Genomic DNA, 19,664 nt, shown 5'->3' with positions numbered 1-19,664 from the left:
GTGTACACAGTGAAACTGGAGACCACCAGATAATCTTTGAATTTCTGTGTGACAGCCCAGACTAAGGCAAGGAGTTCCAGTTTGAAGGAGCTATAATTTTGGTCATTCTTCTCGCTCTCTCTAAGGCTTCTGCTGGCATAAGCGATTACTCTCTCTTTATTATCTTGGACCTGAAAGAGAACAGCTCTTAGGCCTTGATAGCTGGCATTAGTGTACAGCCGGAACGGCTGGGTGTAATCGGGGTAGGCCAGAATTGGAGGTTGAGTAAGGAGGACATTCAATGCCTGGGAAAATTCTTCCTGTTCCTGTTGCCTCTTTCCAGGAACATTTTTTGGGCTGCCATATAACAACTCAGTAAGAGGAGCGGCAATCTGAGCGAAGTGTGGGATAAAGCGCCTGTAGTACCCAGCGAATCCCAAGAAACTTCTGACGTCTTTGACAGTCTGGCGTGTAGCCCAATTGGTCTCAGCAGATGTCTTCTTTGGGTCAGACTGAACGCCTGTGGAACTCACAAGGTGGCCCAGGTAATTGACATGGGGCTTCAGCAGATGACACTTGGCTTGCTTGATCTTTAGGCTGTGACGAATAAGGACCTGGAAGACTTCTGTCATATGTTGTAGATGGTCTTGATAGGAGCCAGAATACACAATGACATCATCGTGGTACAGCAGGACACTCTGGAAATTGACATGGCCAAGACATCTTTCCATTAACCGCTGGAAGATTGCAGGAGCATTGCATAGGCCAAAGGGTATCCCAGTAAATTTGTATAGTCCCATGGGAGTAGTGAAGGCAGTTTTCTCCCTATCTTCTGGAGCTACAGGCACTTGCCAGTATCCGCTGGTTAAGTCCAAGGTGGAGAAGTAAGAGGCTGATCCCAGGGCAAGTGATTCCTCTATCCTAGGGAGAGAATAGGCATCCTTGTGAGTGACATTGTTGAGCTTCCTGTAGTCCACACAGAAGCGAATGGCACCATCTTTCTTCCTGACCAGGACAATGGGCGCAGCCCAAGGACTTTGGCTGTCTCGGATCACACCAGCATCTTTCATTTCTCAAATAAGTTCTTAAACTGGTTGGTACATTGATGGTGCTATGGGACGATGGCGCTCCTTAATTGGCGAGTTCTCACCTCTACTTATGTGGTACTGAAGTAAAGTGGTTTTGCCAAAGTCAAGAGCATTCTTGCTGAAGGCCAGATGATGTCTCTTTACCACCTTGAGGACTCTATTAACGTGTTCTGGAGGTGTATTGGCTCCTCCTATGTAGATATCAGACCACCAAGGGGTATTAGGTATTGAAGCAGGACTAAGGTTGACCGACCTCTGCTTAGCCTTAGGATTCTCTGCCAGAACATCTTCGGAATGCAGTTGGTACAGTTGGGCCACTGCATGGTACTTAGGAAGTTGGGCCAGATCACTACTGAGATTCACCAAACGGACAGGTACTCGCCCATAAGAAATCTTGACAAGGCTTCGGGCTGCTCTGATGAAAGGATGTCATTCCACATTAATGTGATCCAGGGCAGCTTGGTAGTCTTCATTCCCTATGCTTGGCACCAGATTACCATTTCACTATTGGCCGGTAGGACTACTGGACGTGGGTCTGCAGTTCTGACTCTGAAAATCTCTCCCTTGGAATTGGCGAATTTCTGTTGAGCACTAAGTCAGCTGATAGCTTTCTGGACGGAGGATTTGTCAGAGGGGGGGAACAGAAGAAAGAGAGGCACGCAAGACTTCAAGAACATCACTGAAACAGTGCATGATTACATTCATACCTAGTACCATATCAGAACTCGTGCTACCATAAGTTTCAGCCACAATTATACCTTGACCTGCTATCCTGTCTCTTCCTAGCTGAATTGTAGCTTCCCAGTAAACAATTTGGGGTATGGGTGTACCATTACTTGCAACAAGTGACAACCCTCCTGGAAATTCGCCAGACAGTTCAGAACAGTCAAAATGCTTTTTAAACACTTGATGATCAACAGTAGTGACTTGAGAGCCAGTGTCTATGAGTGCACCTAAGGGGATACCATTGACCCAGACAGTTACATGGCGGCAGGACAATAAGAACCTTGATTTCCATTTGGTCGGTCCCTTGCCTTAGGGGCATCTCCTTTAACTGAAAACAAGCTTGTCTATAATGGCCAGATCTCTTACAGAAAGTACAGTAAGGTCTCTCAGGAGGAGTTCCTCTCCTAGGTGGAGGATGTTTAGGGCTGGCAAGCCGAATGTGGGGTGCAGGTGAACGTGGTCAGCTGCAAGAGGACTAAAAGTAGGGGGTACTTGCAAGTATTTTAAGGCCTGACATACACTTTTGAGAATCTCTGTCATGGCTTCTACTTGTTCTTGCAGCGGGTTAACAGGGGCGGTTGCAGTTTGTAGAGCCTGATTAGGAATAACAGAAGGTGGTGGTGATGCACTTGAATAGGGGGGAGCAGTATAGAGTGTCTCTGTAGGGGATTCACTGGTGCCTGAGGGCTAAGGGTCCTATTACACAGAGCGATTTGTAATTATCAACCACTAACGATAAACGATTGCAAACAAGATTGTTTATCGTTAACCTGAAATTGTTCACCATATTACACAGAACGATAGTCGTTAGTTACGATCGTTACTACGATCATTATTGCGATCGTTACTAATTGTTTACTCCTTCTGATCCCAGCAAAACAATGAGCAATGTGCAATTATCCTGAACGATTAGTGAACAAATACGGAACTTGAGCGAACAAATGTGGAATTACAGCGAACGACTAACGATAATTTTAGGTTCAGATCTAAATGAACGATCAACATACTAACAATTTTTCTATGGTTACCAGCAATTACAACAATTATCGTTTAAATTCGAATGATATAACAATTTTTTTGCACGATAATCGTCCTGTGTAATAGGGCCCTTAGTGACTTGAGTGCCAGACTTTTAAACTCGGTAAATGGCATGCCAGGGTTTTGTTCTGCTAAGTCCTGGAGTCTATCCTGTGTGGACCTGGAATCTACACCCTCCATGAATCTGTCCATTATGATGCGCTCTGCATCTGCAGGTGTGAAGGTGTCTAGCTGGCGCAAAGCTCTGAAGGCAGCGTGTAGTGCAAGTGCATAGTCTCTGAGAGTCTCACCTGGCTTCTGATGTCTGTCATAGAACCTGAGCCTTACTTCTGAAGGTGACTTGATCTCGAACTCTTCCTTCAGCTTGCGGAGGATGGCATCAATGCTGGCCTTGTGAGCGGTTGCCCAGGTACGGACTTCCTCAGCTGCAGGTCCTTCTAGCTGGTCCAGGAGAATCTCCACCTGCTGCTCAGGAGGCAAGGAGAGAAATTTTAAAGACCTGTGAAGCTTCTCACTAAAATGGGACAGTGTTCTTGGGGCACCCCGGTAAAATGGCAGATTAGTGGGGCGCAGGAAGATAGAAGCAGGGTGAGCTGCCATAGCGGGGACAGATGAGGAGGCAGCATTGGGGGCTTCTGGAGATGCAAGGGAAGCTGACGATGCAGATGGGGGTGCTAAGGCACCAATGACGGGTGGGTCGTCACAATCTGAGGCAGACATAGTGTATCCCGGGGTTGTGGAGGCTGTTGTAGGATGGTTCCGGTAGCCTCTCCTGCTGTTTTTAGGCTGTATGGAACTTGTAGTGCACCACTGAGTGAACTGAAAGCTGCAGGTGAGAGTAGCAAGATGACGCTGGAGAACTTTTGGCAAACGCTCCTGTGCTTTCCGGTTATGTTGCTAGGTAGCGCTGTAATGTTGGTGGGCTTTTGGCACAATTTTCCCATGCTTTGGCTGCCTTTTTCTTTTTAAAAGTTGTGGCGCACTTCGCAAATTCAGGATACAGTCCCGAAACAATAAAGATGGCTCCCCCACTTTTACAGTTACGGCGGCTCTCCTCGTTGGGGCACTTATCTTCAGGGCAATAGGGGTTTTGGTGGTTAGTACTTTGCATACAGTTCTTGGCAATCTTTGCACAGTAAATCACACACCATGCACAGTTCTGGTAGCGATAATAGGCAACAACAAGGCTTGAATCCTGTTTGTGACGCCACTTCTGTGGTATGCTCCCCGCGGTGTTGCGGCGGAGGTGCAGCTGGTTACTTGCTAGGTGGTGGAGTGTGACACCAGCTCTATGGTGGTTGGCCGAGATGTAGCTGGACCCTAGGGTGTTAAGTCGGGCTGCTACAGGGTCCCTTGGTACTTATAAAGGTGGTCCGGAGAGGAGAAGTGACTGCCACCCATAGAAAGGGGAGATGTCCCAAGGTGTCCCATGTGTATGCTGTGTTGGTGAGGGACGAAGGATCACAGAGTCTCTTTACCATGGATGGTGCTGAGGCTTTGTGGATGTTACTAGGAGCACTGTGGATGGTGCTGGGGCCCTGTGGATGGTGCTGGGGCTCTGTGGTTATTACTAGGAGCACTGTGGGTGGTGCTGGGGCCCTGTGGATGTTACTAGGAGCACTGTGGATGGTGCTGAGGCTTTGTGGATGTTACTAGGAGCACTGTGGATGGTGCTGGGGCCCTGTGGATGTTACTAGGAGCACTGTGGATGGTGCTGGGGCTCTGTGGATGTTACTAGGAGCACTGTGGATGGTGCTGGGGCTCTGTGGATGTTACTAGGAGCACTGTGGATGGTGATGGGGCCCTGTGGATGTTACTAGGAGCACTGTGGACGGTGCTGGGGCCCTGTGGTTATTACTAGGAGCACTGTGGATGGTGCTGGGGCCCTGTGGATGTTACTGGGAGCAATGGATGGTGCTGAGGCTTTGTGGATGGTGCTGGAGCCCTGTGGATGATGCTGAGGCCCTGTGGATGTTACTAGAACTGTGGATGGTGCTGAGGCTCTGTGGGTGTTACTAGGAGCACTGTGGATAGTGATGGGGCCCTGCGGATGTTACTAGGAGCACTGCAGATGGTGCTGGCGCCCTGTGGTTATTACTAGGAGCACTGTGGATGGTGCTGGGGCTCTGTGGATGTTACAAGGAGCACTGTGGGTGGTGCTGGGGCCCTGTGGTTATTACTAGGAGCACTGTGGATGGTGCTGAGGCTCTGTGGATGTTACTAGGAGCACTGTGGATGGTGCTGAGGCTCTGTGGATGTTACTAGGAGCACTGAGGATGGTGCTGAGGCTCTGTGGATGTTACTAGGAGCACTGTGGTTATTACTAGGAGCACTGTGGATGTTACTAGGAGCACTGTGGGTGGTGCTGGGGCTCTGTGGATGTTACAAGGAGCACTGTGGGTGGTGCTGGGGCTCTGTGGTTATTACTAGGAGCACTGTGGATGGTGCTGAGGCTCTGTGGATGTTACTAGGAGCACTGTGGTTATTACTAGGAGCACTGTGGTTATTACTAGGAGCACTGAGGATGGTGCTGAGGCTCTGTGGATGTTACTAGGAGCACTGTGGTTATTACTAGGAGCACTGTGGATGTTACTAGGAGCACTGTGGATGGTGCTGGGGCTCTGTGGATGTTACTAGGAGCACTGTGGATGTTACTAGGAGCACTGTGGATAGTGATGGGGCCCTGTGGATGTTACTAGGAGCACTGTGGATGGTGCTGGGGCCCTGTGGATGTTACTAGGAGCACTGTGGATGGTGATGGGGCCCTGTGGATGGTGCTGGGGCTCTGTGGATGTTACAAGGAGCACTGTGGATGGTGATGGGGCCCTGTGGATGGTGCTGGGGCTCTGTGGTTATTACTAGGAGCACTGTGGGTGGTGCTGGGGCCCTGTGGATGTTACTAGGAGCACTGTGGATGGTGCTGGGGCCCTGTGGATGTTACTAGGAGCACTGTGGATGGTGCTGGGGCCCTGTGGATGTTACTAGGAGCACTGTGGATGTTACTAGGAGCACTGTGGATGGTGCTGGGGCTCTGTGGATGTTACTAGGAGCACTGTGGATGGTGATGGGGCCCTGTGGATGTTACTAGGAGCACTGTGGACGGTGCTGGGGCCCTGTGGTTATTACTAGGAGCACTGTGGATGGTGCTGGGGCCCTGTGGATGTTACTGGGAGCAGTGGATGGTGCTGAGGCTTTGTGGATGGTGCTGGAGCCCTGTGGATGATGCTGAGGCCCTGTGGATGTTACTAGAACTGTGGATGGTGCTAAGGCTCTGTGGGTGTTACTAGGAGCACTGTGGTTATTACTAGGAGCACTGTGGATGTTACTAGGAGCACTGTGGGTGGTGCTGGGGCTCTGTGGATGTTACAAGGAGCACTGTGGGTGGTGCTGGGGCCCTGTGGTTATTACTAGGAGCACTGAGGATGGTGCTGAGGCTCTGTGGATGTTACTAGGAGCACTGTGGTTATTACTAGGAGCACTGTGGATGTTACTAGGAGCACTGTGGGTGGTGCTGGGGCTCTGTGGATGTTACAAGGAGCACTGTGGGTGGTGCTGGGGCCCTGTGGTTATTACTAGGAGCACTGTGGATGGTGCTGAGGCTCTGTGGTTATTACTAGGAGCACTGTGGATGGTGCTGAGGCTCTGTGGATGTTACTAGGAGCACTGTGGTTATTACTAGGAGCACTGTGGTTATTACTAGGAGCACTGAGGATGGTGCTGAGGCTCTGCGGATGTTACTAGGAGCACTGTGGTTATTACTAGGAGCACTGTGGATGTTACTAGGAGCACTGTGGATGGTGCTGGGGCTCTGTGGATGTTACTAGGAGCACTGTGGATGTTACTAGGAGCACTGTGGATAGTGATGGGGCCCTGTGGATGTTACTAGGAGCACTGTGGATGGTGCTGGGGCCCTGTGGATGTTACTAGGAGCACTGTGGATGGTGATGGGGCCCTGTGGATGGTGCTGGGGCTCTGTGGATGTTACAAGGAGCACTGTGGATGGTGATGGGGCCCTGTGGATGGTGCTGGGGCCCTGTGGATGGTGCTGGGGCTCTGTGGTTATTACTAGGAGCACTGTGGGTGGTGCTGGGGCCCTGTGGATGTTACTAGGAGCACTGTGGATGGTGCTGGGGCCCTGTGGATGTTACTAGGAGCACTGTGGATGTTACTAGGAGCACTGTGGTTATTACTAGGAGCACTGTGGGTGGTGCTGGGGCCCTGTGGATGTTACTAGGAGCACTGTGGATGGTGCTGGGGCCCTGTGGATGTTACTAGGAGCACTGTGGATGTTACTAGGAGCACTGTGGTTATTACTAGGAGCACTGTGGATGGTGCTGAGGCTCTGTGGATGTTACTAGGAGCACTGTGGATGGTGCTGAGGCTCTGTGGATGTTACTAGGAGCACTGTGGATGGTGCTGGGGCCCTGTGGATGTTACTAGGAGCACTGTGGATGGTGATGGGGCCCTGTGGATGTTACTAGGAGCACTGTGGTTATTACTAGGAGCACTGTGGATGGTGCTGAGGCTCTGTGGATGTTACTAGGAGCACTGTGGATGGTGCTGAGGCTCTGTGGATGTTACTAGGAGCACTGTGGATGGTGCTGGGGCCCTGTGGATGTTACTAGGAGCACTGTGGATGGTGATGGGGCCCTGTGGATGGTGCTGGGGCCCTGTGGATGGTGCTGGGGCCCTGTGGATGGTGCTGGGGCCCTGTGGATGTTACTAGGAGCACTGTGGATGGTGCTGGGGCCCTGTGGATGGTGCTGGGGCACTGTGGATGGTGCTGGGGCCCTGTGGATGGTGCTGGGGCCCTGTGGATGTTACTAGGAGCACTGTGGATGGTGATGGGGCCCTGTGGATGTTACTAGGAGCACTGTGGTTATTACTAGGAGCACTGTGGATGGTGCTGAGGCTCTGTGGATGTTACTAGGAGCACTGTGGATGGTGCTGGGGCCCTGTGGATGTTACTAGGAGCACTGTGGATGGTGCTGGGGCCCTGTGGATATTACTAGGAGCACTGCGGATGGTGCTGGGGCCCTGTGGATGGTGCTGCCGCCCTGTGGTTATTACTAGGAGCACTGTGGGTGGTGCTGGGGCCCTGTGGTTATTACTAGGAGCACTGTGGATGTTACTAGGAACACTGTGGATGTTACTAGGAACACTGTGGATAGTGATGGGGCCCTGTGGTTATTACTAGGAGCACTGTGGATGGTGCTGGGGCCCTGTGGATGTTACTAGGAGCACTGTGGATGTTACTAGGAGCACTGTGGATGGTGCTGGGGCCCTGTGGATGTTACTAGGAGCACTGTGGATGGTGCTGGGGCCCTGTGGATGTTACTAGGAGCACTGTGGATAGTGATGGGGCCCTGTGGTTATTACTAGGAGCACTGTGGATGGTGCTGGGGCCCTGTGGATGTTACTAGGAGCACTGTGGATGGTGCTGGGGCCCTGTGGATGTTACTAGGAGCACTGTGGATGGTGCTGGGGCCCTGTGGATGTTACTAGGAGCACTGTGGATAGTGATGGGGCCCTGTGGATGTTACTAGGAGCACTGTGGACGGTGCTGGGGCCCTGTGGACGGTGCTGGGGCCCTGTGGATGGTGCTGGGGCCCTGTGGATGGTGCTGGGGCCCTGTGGATGTTACTAGGAGCACTGTGGATGGTGCTGGGGCCCTGTGGATGGTGCTGGGGCCCTGTGGATGGTGCTGGGGCCCTGTGGATGTTACTAGGAGCACTGTGGATGGTGCTGGGGCCCTGTGGATGGTGCTGGGAGCACAAAGTCATTTTTTCTAAGTCACAATTTAGTGTTTTTACCATGATGCCCAGATTTCTGCCATCACTCTGCACTTTTGCCCTTCCCCTCAGGACTTCTGAGGTATATACATATAAATATTATACATTTTCTGTAAGAAATATGGCTAAACATTAAAAAAGAAAATTCCTGTGCCTCAGAACCCTTCGTGCACCGTGTACTGACACAGCGGACGCCCCCTCAGCCCGGTGTATGATCCATCACCTTGTACTGACACAGCGGTCGCCCCGCCCCCTCCTCAGACGCGCGCCCTCGCAGCAGCCCCGCCCCTCTCCATCCGCCGGCGCGTCCCCGTCACTCAGTGGGTGGGGTCAGTGCGGGTCACGTGGGGGGACGTCTGTCTCCACGTCTAGTCCTCAGGTTCAAACTGAAGAAAAAAAAAAAAAAAAAAGTGCGGCTGTGGCGGCGGGGCCCGGAGGTGTGAGGCGGCGCGGAGCAGGTGAGTGGCGCAGGTCAGCGGCCTCCCGGGATTACAGCGGCCTCGCTGCTTAACTCTTTGTGTGCCATGTCGGCCCCGTCTATCCATCCCAGACACTAAGGGGTTAGGCACACCGTGCGGTACCGGCTCCCGCGGCCGCCCACACTCCGTGAGGTGATGCCCGGTTGACGCATTTTTGCCGGACGGGGCATCATGGCGGCCGGCGGAGCAGGATGAGGTGTGTGCGGGGCTGGCGGCGGTCAGGCTTCTCCCTCCCGGGGCTGTGGGCGGCCCGTGTCCCGGGGGCTCCGCTCCTCTCCCGGGCTCCGGCTCCGTGAGGCGGCCGCCCGCAATTATCTGTGGACAAAGGGTTCATTTTAGGTTTAGCTGTGACGGTTTTGTTTAGTCACATGACCCGGCGCGGCCAATCAGCGCGCACGCTGGGCTAGCAGGGTAGAAATACCAGGCGGACGGGGAGCCAGGCGGCCGCCATTGCTGCATATAGAGTGGGGGGACGAGAAGTGCCGCGCCGGGTGAGTGTCGCGCTGTGTGAGCTGCGTCCAGCCTCCTCGGGCCCAGGAGCGTCTCTCTGCCCCCGGCCGGGCCACTGTGTGCGGCCTGCTCATGGGGCCTTCCCCGGGCCCGGCTGAGGGGGTGACATTGTGCCCGGCAGGGATGGGCCGGCTGTGCTGCCCACCAGGCTGTACACTGTCCTAGGAGAGAGGAGCAGAGTGCTGCCATATGGGGCCAGACATGTGTCACCTTAAAGGGGAACTCCAGACTGAGGGGGCGGGGCATGACAGGAGCAGAGACCGCCTCCTCAGCCAGAACTACAACTCCCATCAAGCCCTGCCAACATCACTTATGGGATAGAGATCTCCAACATGTGGCAGAACTACAACTCCCATCATGCCCCCCAACCTGCGACTACCACTCTGTGTGACGGCATCACCTATCAGGTAGACGTGTTGGGAGTTGTAGTTGGAGAAGCCCAGGATGGCTGCGCGGCTTTGGAGATATATTATGCTGAAGCGGCTGCTAACAGAGAACAATAAACTGCACCCATAGATAAAGGGGGATCTAATAGACATCTGCTGGTAGGACTGAGCTAGAGACTTCTGCACATAGTCATTTAGCAAACTTGCCTCCCTCTCCTGATATGCCATTTTCCCTTCCATTGTTGACAGCTTGTTGTCTAGGTTACCGACCACCACTCTGCTCTAAAAACAGTGGTCTGGATGGTGTGTGTATATATCGATGTATAGAGAGATAGCACATGTTTAATATATATAAATGTGTGCTGTAGCTATATATACCAGCCAGGCCACTGCTTATAAAGCAGAGTGGTGGTCAGTAACCTAGACAACGAGTTGTCAATGATTGAAAGGGAAAGAGCAGCATATCAGGAGGAAGAGAAGTTTTAATGTGATTTGATATAATGTGCAGAAATAGTTTCCTTGGTGAGTGGTACAGGTATATACTATATTCACTGTGATCGGAATCTCCCCTTTACGTCCTATTCACACAAAGCAGTTATCCGGTGACTGAACATTGGGAGGAAGGTTCCGGCCCGATGACTGTGTGTGAGGAAACTGGTGTCTCTTGGCTGAGCATATTGTTTACGCAGCCAATAAAATCACTGTTTCTGGATACACGAGTGATCCAGCGATCTTGTGTCCTGCCAGTGACCGTTCATTACACGGACACATTGCTGCTGCTTAGGCCCCCTGCACCTTACTGCCTTATTCTGCTTGTATACTGCCCATAAGTACAGAGTTGTTGTGACAGACAGTATAGAACCTCTTGGTCCCTATGGGGGAATGCACACAGCCATGTGTACACACTCCGTACGTTTGCAGGGAGTCCTGTTCCCATAATAATAGTTCCTGCACTTATATGATCTGTATTAGCAGATTGGACCGGCCCACACCACCGCCTTCTCTACATTGTCTATATATGCGGAGCGCCTCCCTAATTCCCAGGGGGGGGGGTCCCTGTGGTGGGACAGGATTGTGACATCATTCCAAGCTGTTTCACTTTAAATGAAAGCGATGAGCAGGTGAGGAATCTAACCTGCCGAGGATGATGGGATGTCTCTTACCTTCCTCCTCGGTGCAGTTAGTTATGTGCGTCACAGTCCGGTGAGACCTTTAGGAGCACTGCCCGCCCCCATGGCACTGACCCAGCCCCTTCCATTGATTATAATTAGAGAGGGACGCATTGGTGCTATGGAGGTGGGCAGTGGTCCTAATGGCTGCCCCAGTGCTCCAATCTCACAAGACCGTGGCACAAACTACTAACTGCATCGGAATGGAGCCGAGGAGGAAGGTAAGAGACATAATAGAAGAAACATCCCTTCCTCCTCGGTGTCTCCTCTGCAATAGGGACATAGTAGCAGGTTAGATTTGTCTCATAGTTCCCCTTTGTAATCTTTTACATGTCAGAAGTTGAGACCCGCTGTGATCCTGAGATACAGTGAGGGGGAATGCGCAGCAGCATGCGTCTCTCCACACCTGTCAATCAAATCCGACTCTCGAGTCATTATAGTCTGTGAAGCTAGAGAGTGAGATCTTTGGCCGGCCAGTGAGTGGAGAGCATTCCACCGGCTGTATCTCTGTGGCCTCAGGATCGAGACCCACTGCAGTCAGTACTTTTCACAAGTCTGGTGACCTCTCATGAGTTATTACAAATGACAGAAACAGTCTGGCTCTTCTAGCACTGTATTAGTGTCTCCAGGAGTGTTCCTTTAGGTCCGCTTTCTTCTCTCTCTGGCTCTCCATCTTTTAGGGCATTCTGGGAGTTGTAGTTTTGCCGCAGCGGGAGAGCCTCCTGTTTATGTATGATGTGTTTTCATTGACTTAAATGCAAACTGTAATACTGAATTAGCAAAACCACAGCTTCCAGCTTGTCCTAATAGCCTTCTCAGGGCGCCACCCATGTTCTCAGGTTATGTGAGGTATTACAATCCAGCTTCATTCACGTCAGTGGAACTGCGCTCCAGACCCACAACCGATGTCAAGACAAAAGCAGGGCTATTTCTGGGAGAAAGCGGCCATCTTTTTCTCGGTCTGGACAACCCCTTTTATGTTGCTTTAGTGTTGCCTTCCCCGACTTGCTGCGGCTCAGCTGTTGCAAAACTACATGACATGTTGGGAGTTGTAGTTTTACAACAGCTGGAAAGCCACAGGTTACAAGGCGTCAGGCAGTTTATTATAACGGTGTCTTGATATTTGATAATTCCCAGAATGCCCTGGTGCTCTTTATGTGCTGTAGGGTCCCAAAGTTAAAGGGGTATTCCCCCCAAAATTATTTTTGCATTAATACGTTGCTCACCCGTAGCTTTCCATCTTTCCAATATAAAGTTATTACGGATTCTGCACAGTTTTGCTGTTATCTAGGTGCCCCCACCCCCACGGATTGCATAGAATCATCAGCTCTCAGTCCACTCCGACACCGCTCCCTGCTCCTGGCCCCGACCCTCCGAGACGGCATCACGTGTCCTGCATCTCTTCAATGGGCCGGGTTATTGCGTCTAACCCAGCCAAATCGAAGTGATGGAGGACACTGATAGCGGTGGCTGCTGTTAGAGAGGGAGACAGTGATCAGTGCAGCTGAAACTGTCTCCCTTTCTAACAGCAGCCACCCCGTCACCCGAACCGTGTGCCCCCAGCCCCAGAGCTCATCCCCTGACTGTGCCCCCTCACTCGTGTCGGTGCTTACCAGCAACCTTCCCCCCGTCACCAGCGGCTACCGCCCCTCACTGGGCTCATTTGTGGAACTTCGGCAACCGCCCTCCGGGCCCCCACCCGCCCCCGTTATGGTTGTGCACAGACCCGGTCACTCACGCCACCCCTGACATCCGCGGCGGCTCACCCTGCAGGTCATTCGTGGCGGGGTATACAGGCGGCACCCCATACCCCTCCGCCCCGTGAGGGCCGCAAGTGACAGAGGTGCCGCTGGACTTAGGGGTGCCGCGAGTGACTGGGTCTGTGCACAATCATACGGCTGATGCTGGGAGCGGGAGACTGTTTTCACAAGCGCCGCACTGTACTCAAGCAGCCATGTGACACTGTCAGTACAGCGCGGCGTTTATGAATACAGTCGTCTCCCGCTCCCAGCATCTAATTACAGATGCTGTCCGGCCGCGGGGAACTCTGTTACTGGCATCCCACTTACTAACCCGCAACGGCATTCCCATTCCCCCCCACCCCCCGGCAATCTCAGACCCCCCCCCCCCCCCCCCCCCCCCCCCCGTTAACTCACCCGCGGCGGCGGGAACCCCCCGCACCCGGAAATTGCCCGACCCGCGGCAAGCGCCCCCAGCAGTCCCCCTGGTAACTCACTAGCAGCGGCATTCCCCCGCACCCAGCAAGTGCCCATAGCAATAAACCCCCCCCCCCCTGCACCCGGAAATCACCCGGCTCGCGGCAAGCGCCCCCAGCAATCCCCCCGCCCCCGTAACTCACATCACACCCCCCCCTAGATACAACCCCCCCCCCCCCCCCCTATTTCACTCAACTCTGCTGCATCACACAATCAACTCTGCTGCATCACACATCAACTAAATCAACTCTACTGTTTTGCTCACTCAACTCTGCTGTATCACTTATTCAACTCTGCTGTATCACTTATTCAACTCTGTTATACAACTCACTCAGCTCTGCTACAGCATGTACCAATCAGACATTAGCATTGCATGATGGGAGATGTAGTTTTCTGGCCGACGCCATGTTGGATATGGTTGGGCTTTTTAAAAAATTTGTAACTATGGAACGGAAGCAGCTAGAAAGACGGGAGACGGCTCAAAATACTCAGGGGGACTTGGTGAGTAAGACTGGCTAGGTTTGGGAGCATTTTATTTTTTTAGCTCTTGGGGGGAATACCCCTTTAAAGACTGGGAGTTGTAGTCTTGGAACAGCTAGTGTGACACACCACATTACACATCACGCATGGCTGGTGCTGGGCCAGTCTTCTTCCCGTGCCGCCATTCCAATAAAAAGAAAGACCCTTTATTCAGGCAGCACTGGGTTAAAGAGGTGGGTCTTAGAGTGTCTGTACCCTAGGCCTGCATTTTGGTTTTGGTTTTGCAGCCTTTTGCAACTTTTTGTAATCCTAGAGAATCCCTTTAATTCCCAGATCAGATGAATGTCTCAGGCAGGGTTCAGAGCAGCGGGAGCAGTAATATGTCACATGGGAAAAAACTTTATAATTAAAAATAACAAAGCACCTCTTCCATTCTGCGGTGACCCCTGTTCAGGCTCTGGTCAGCACCCCAGTCATCTTGCTGAAGAGGACGTCACATGACCGCTGGAGCGAATCAGGGATCTTGTGTCATACTCTAGGCATCCCCGTCTAGTCATGGAAACCATGATGCCAGGACTATGACCTCTGGCTGCTGATTGGCTGTGGTGGTCACATGACATTTGCTCCAGCAGCGTGACTGGGGTGATTATATTGTCTTTATGGTGTCTGTCTGGTGTCCATTTCTTTAGAAAGATTTGATTAAATAATGCTTGTAGCGTTATGTTTTATTGTGTCTTGTCAAATCCTGTAAAAAAAGAGAAAAAATGGGATTTGCAACGAAATCCCCTGAAGGGAGCGCAATGCAGATGTAATTCAACACTAAAGCAATCAAATTCTTCAGGTGTTTGTCTCCTAAAGTGATGATGTGATGTGTTACCTCTTACAAGGCCTTTGATGTCTTGTCTTGTCCATTTTCCTGTTATAGAGATAGTGTATGGGGGACTGATGGCTGTAACGGCCTGCTCTGTCCTCGCGCCTGTCTGCTCTGTCCTCGCGCCTGTCTGCTCTGTCCTCGCGCCTGTCTGCTCTGTCCTCGCGCCTGTCTGCTCTGTCCTTGCGCCTGTTGTGGGCATATAGTTTACCTTAAAGGAAAAGTCCAGGCTCAGACTTTTCTTTTTCCCCCCAAAACAACACGCACCTCCCTCCCTCCCCCGCTCCAGCACTGGGGTCCGCTGTCCTCCTATCGCTTCCTGATCTGAGTGGACACCCGGGTCGTGACATGTCAGCCCCGCTCAGCCAGTCAACTGCATAGGTGGGAACGTGCTCAGAACAGGAAATGTCCGGGAGCCGGAGCGGACCCCAGCGCTGCAGCCAGGGAGGTAAGGTCATGTTGTTATGTTCAGCCACCTCCTCCCTGGTTCTTTTAGAAAAAAAATATTAATAATTCAGAGCCCCGACTTCGCCTTTAATAAAGGACATTTTGTTTAGTCCAAGCGCATTTATTGTCCTAAGTGACAAAATACACATCAGGTGGCTTCCCAGTGCACATGCTCAGCCACTGTCACGGGCGGCGGGTGGAACATCGGATGCCTGTCCTCCTGATGGATGATCGGCAGGGGGCACAACACTGGATAGGTGATATGTTTTCAGTATGGAAACACCCCTTTATTGTGGCTGAGTGTGTGTGAGTGTGTAAGTAATGTGATGAATATAACGGCTATTGAAGGTCTATACATTACCACACCTAGCAGACACATTAGGGGCTTAACACGTGTAAATCAGACTCCTCTATCCTCCTAATCACATGTGCTAAGATGGTGTCCATCATAGGGGTCTCCCATACTGTACATGTGAATGCCCCTCAATGGTGTGTAATGTGTGTGCTGAGCCCCCCCTGACCTTACCGTCACCAGTAGACATTAGCACAGACAATGAGATCCATTATCATCTGCTAAGCTCCATTTATGTCCATTACAGAAGATTATACCCTCACACAGAGGCAGGTAAAGAGACATTGGCAGTGACTGTGCCCTTATCCTTGTCTTTGTTTTTTTTTTGTTTTTTTGTCACCTGTTTTTGGAAAATGGGCGTATTTTTATGCATCTGTTTCGATCGTTTTTCCACTGACTTCTATTATAAAAAAAAAAAATGGGTCAAAAAACGCATCCGTTTTTTTAAAAAAAACTGTGTGAATCCAGCCTTTAAGTGGCCTTGTAGCATCCTTAGTTAAAGCGGTAGTGCGGCGTTTAACTTTTATTCACTAAATAACACACGTTACAAAGTTATACAACTTTGTTATGTGTGTTATTTAACTGAATGCCCCCCTTCCCCGTGTTCCCCCCACCCCGGAAGTGTGGTGCATTATACTTACGTATTCGCTGTCGACCCCGGCCGCCACCTTGGCCAACGACGTAATCTTCGGGAGTCCGGCCGGACAGCTCCAGCTGTCCCGCATGCCGGCTCCCCTCTGCCGCGTCATCACGATGATGTGGCTGAGCAGCTGATGACGCGGCAAAGGGTGGGCTGGCATGAGGGACGGCTGGAGTGGTCCGGCCGGCCTCCCGAAGATGACATCCTTGACCCAAGATGGTGGCCGGGGTCCACAGCGAATACGTAAGTATAATGCTTTACACTTCCGGGGAAGGGGGCCATTCACTTAAATAACACACATTATAAAGTTGTATAACTTTGTAATGTGTGTTATTTAGTAAGTAAAAGTTAAATGCAGCACTACCCCTTTTAAAGGAAAGTCTGGTTCCCAAACTGTTCATCTGATGTCATAGATACATAAGAAGGTCCTGATGATAAGGTCTGTACATTTCATAGTAGTGTCCAACAAACAAACCTGCTCGTAGCTGCAGCCAGAGCCATCGATATAAAGTATATGGGGGTCTCCCGAGCCTCCAGCTACAGATGATGTCGGAGGAGATAATGGTATGGGGTGTTGGAATTTCACTGCCTGACCCCTTTGTTCTTGGAGAGATATGATATGGCTGTGGCTTAGGGCCCTACTACACGGGACGATTATTAATCATTATATTGTTCGAATTTAAATGATAATCGTTCCGTGTAATTGCAGGCAACAATTAGATCTGACCCTTAAATAATCATTCGCTGTAATTCCACAACTGTTGACTAATTGTTCAGTCTAAGGGTCCTATTACACGAAACGATAATCGGCCGAATCAGCTGATGATCGTTGTCATCGACTGTTGATATAGGTACTGGCCTATAATTGTCGGGCGCCGATCGCGCACCTCTACGTGTAATAGTGGTGCGTGGCCGGCGACTGACGATATACATTAGCTTTCCAGGTTACAGAGCTCCTCTTCCTCTGTGCTTCTCCACGGGTCCTGCGCGCTCCAGCTTCAGAGTGGCCTGCCAGCTGACAGGCCGCCCAGCCAATCACAGGCCAGGACCTCTGCGGCCAGTGAGTGGCCTGTCAGCTGACAGGCCACTCTGAAGCTGGAGCATGCGGGACCCGGGGAGGAGCCCTGCAACCTGGACAGGTAATGTATAACGTTTATACAAGGGCTGCAAGGACATCGGTAACAATGTCCCTGCAGCCCTTGTTAAAGGGAACCAATCACACAAAAATTGGCCATAAATCTAAGGAAACGTGCTGGTAGATCAGCCAGCTCGCTTCCTAAACATCCCTCTGTCCCCTCCGTCCCCTGTACATACAGCCCGCAAATTTAGTTTAACAGTCTCCCGCGCTCAATGAAAATTACCATCTAAGTAGTCACGGTGGGCGGGTGGCTGGTCATGTAGTCACGGTGGGCGGGTGTCTTCAAGTAGTCACTGTCCTGGGCCGGCTCCGGAGCTGTTATCACGCCCCTCTGGGCGTGTGTGGAAATCGCAGCATGGTGACGACATTAGGGGGGGGGGCGGCATTGCACGTCGGCCACGCCGACGTCTTTACTAATGCACAGTACAGCGGGAAAAGACGCTGCTGTACTGTGCGGCGTAGTACAACAGCGGCTTCACCCACTGTACTGCGCATGCGCAGATTAGTAATGACGTCGGCGTGGCCGACGTGCAATGCCGCCCCCCCATGACGTCACCATGAGGCGCTTTCCACACATGCCCAGAGGGGCGTGATAACAGCACCGGAGCCGGCCCAGGACAGTGACTACTTGAAGACACCCGCCCACCGTGACTACATGACCAGCCACCCGCTCAACGTGACTACTTAGATGGTAATTTGCATAGAGCGCGGGAGACTGTTAAACTAAATTTGCGGGCTGTATGTACAGGGGACGGAGGGGACAGGGGGATGTTTAGAAAGCGAGCTGGCTGATCTACCAGCACGTTTCCTTAGCTTTATGGCCAATTTAAGTGTGATTGGTTCCCTTTAAACGATTATGGGACCGTATAATAGGCCCAGTAAAGGAGCGCCGATCTTTATTATCGAGCCCCCATCGGCCCGTCTAATAGTACCCTAAGGGTCCATTTACACAGAAAGATTATCTGACAGAGCCAGAAACGGACTATAAACAGAGATCAGGTCATAAAGGAAATTCTTACATTTCTCTGCTTTTCACATCTATTTCTGGCTTTGGCTTCAAATCTTTGTCAGATAATCTTTTTGTGTAATTCTACATTTACACGGAAAGATAATTCGCCCGATCGTACGATTAACGATGTCGGAGCAATGATTTTTTCATAACGATCAGCATTTAGACGGTACGATATATCGTACGGAAATTCGTTTTGCGATCCCTTAAAGCCTATCTCACACATTGGTTAAATAGGGGAACGACTGTTCACACGGAATGGTCTGTGAATTTTTTGCGAACGATCAAAGACGATTTGAGCACTTGTTGAAAGATCAAAATGAACGATTTCTCGCTCGTCGTTTGATCGTTCGCTGCGTTTACACGTACGATTATCGTTCCAATTTGATCGTTATCATGCAAATTCGCACAATAATCGTTCCGTGTAAACGCAGCGTAACTCACCATCATTCCTTTGTTTGCTGGGATCAGATGGAGTAACAATTTTAGTAACTAATGACTATCGTTCTGTGTAATATGGGGAACGATTTCAGGTTAACGATAAACAATCTTTTGCGATAGTTATAAATGGCTTTGTCTAATCGTACCCCTGCCCTCCCTATAGAGGCCATGCCATATGTACATGTGTATTGGGGGGATGGAAGAGAGAACGGTAATTGAAGGTGTATGGCCGTGTTATAGAGGAAGCCGCAGTGATTGAGAAACTATCAGAAGCCATTGCTTATAACAGATGTGTAATATCCTTATATGATTAGATGTATAGAAGTCCTCTGTGCTATATCGCTACCATGTAATGTCTTTTTACAGGTGAAACATTTTTTTAAAAGTTAAATAAAAAAAATCATAAAGTCTGCTCCTGTGGGCCGGCATAGCCAGCTCTACAGCGTCAGGGTTGTATATGTTTTCTGAATACAGTCTGCTATGTATCTGGCAGGTATATAGTACATCCTGACATAAGGTATGTGCACACTTCGGAAAATAGATGGCCAATGAAATCCGCCTGTGCATAGAATGGAGTTTGACAAGGGCGCCCGCCACATCCCGCAGCATATTTTCCGTCTATATTACGAAATTCGCACATACCCATATAGTGGGCCACCTTCTGTTACCAACAATCACCCTACTGCACAATAAAAAAAAAAACGTATGTTCTACGAACTGTCGCCCCCTTCTATAACCAGAGACCAAACCACACGAACATAGAGGAGGGGGATGGAAACCAGTCACCAGGGTTGTGGAGTTGGAGTCGGAGCTAGCTTTGGCTGGAGTCGGAGTTGGAAAAAAATGTACCGACTCCAGCTTTAAAAAAATATTTAAAAAATGTAGAATAGAATTTTGATATGA

The 19,664-nt window shown here is 50.9% G+C and overlaps 1 protein-coding gene across 3 annotated transcripts in view; it reads left to right on the top strand.

The window, feature by feature from the left end:
* Positions 1-8,955: 8,955 nt before the first annotated feature.
* Positions 8,956-19,664, top strand: part of ZNF644 (zinc finger protein 644) — a 59,846-nt gene continuing 49,137 nt past the window's right edge. The window contains exon 1 of one of the 3 annotated variants that reach the window (XM_069967649.1): positions 8,956-9,081. The gene's annotated coding sequence lies outside the window, so the exon portion shown is untranslated. Of the gene's footprint in view, positions 9,095-9,507; positions 9,594-19,664 lie in introns of those variants that run through there. The other 2 variants (XM_069967651.1, XM_069967650.1) reach the window with 2 other exon arrangements.

Source organism: Dendropsophus ebraccatus, chromosome 4 (assembly GCF_027789765.1).
Source record: "Dendropsophus ebraccatus isolate aDenEbr1 chromosome 4, aDenEbr1.pat, whole genome shotgun sequence".
In the NCBI taxonomy this organism is placed as follows: Eukaryota; Metazoa; Chordata; class Amphibia; order Anura; family Hylidae; genus Dendropsophus; species Dendropsophus ebraccatus.
This window is presented reverse-complemented; position numbering and strand designations above follow the sequence as displayed.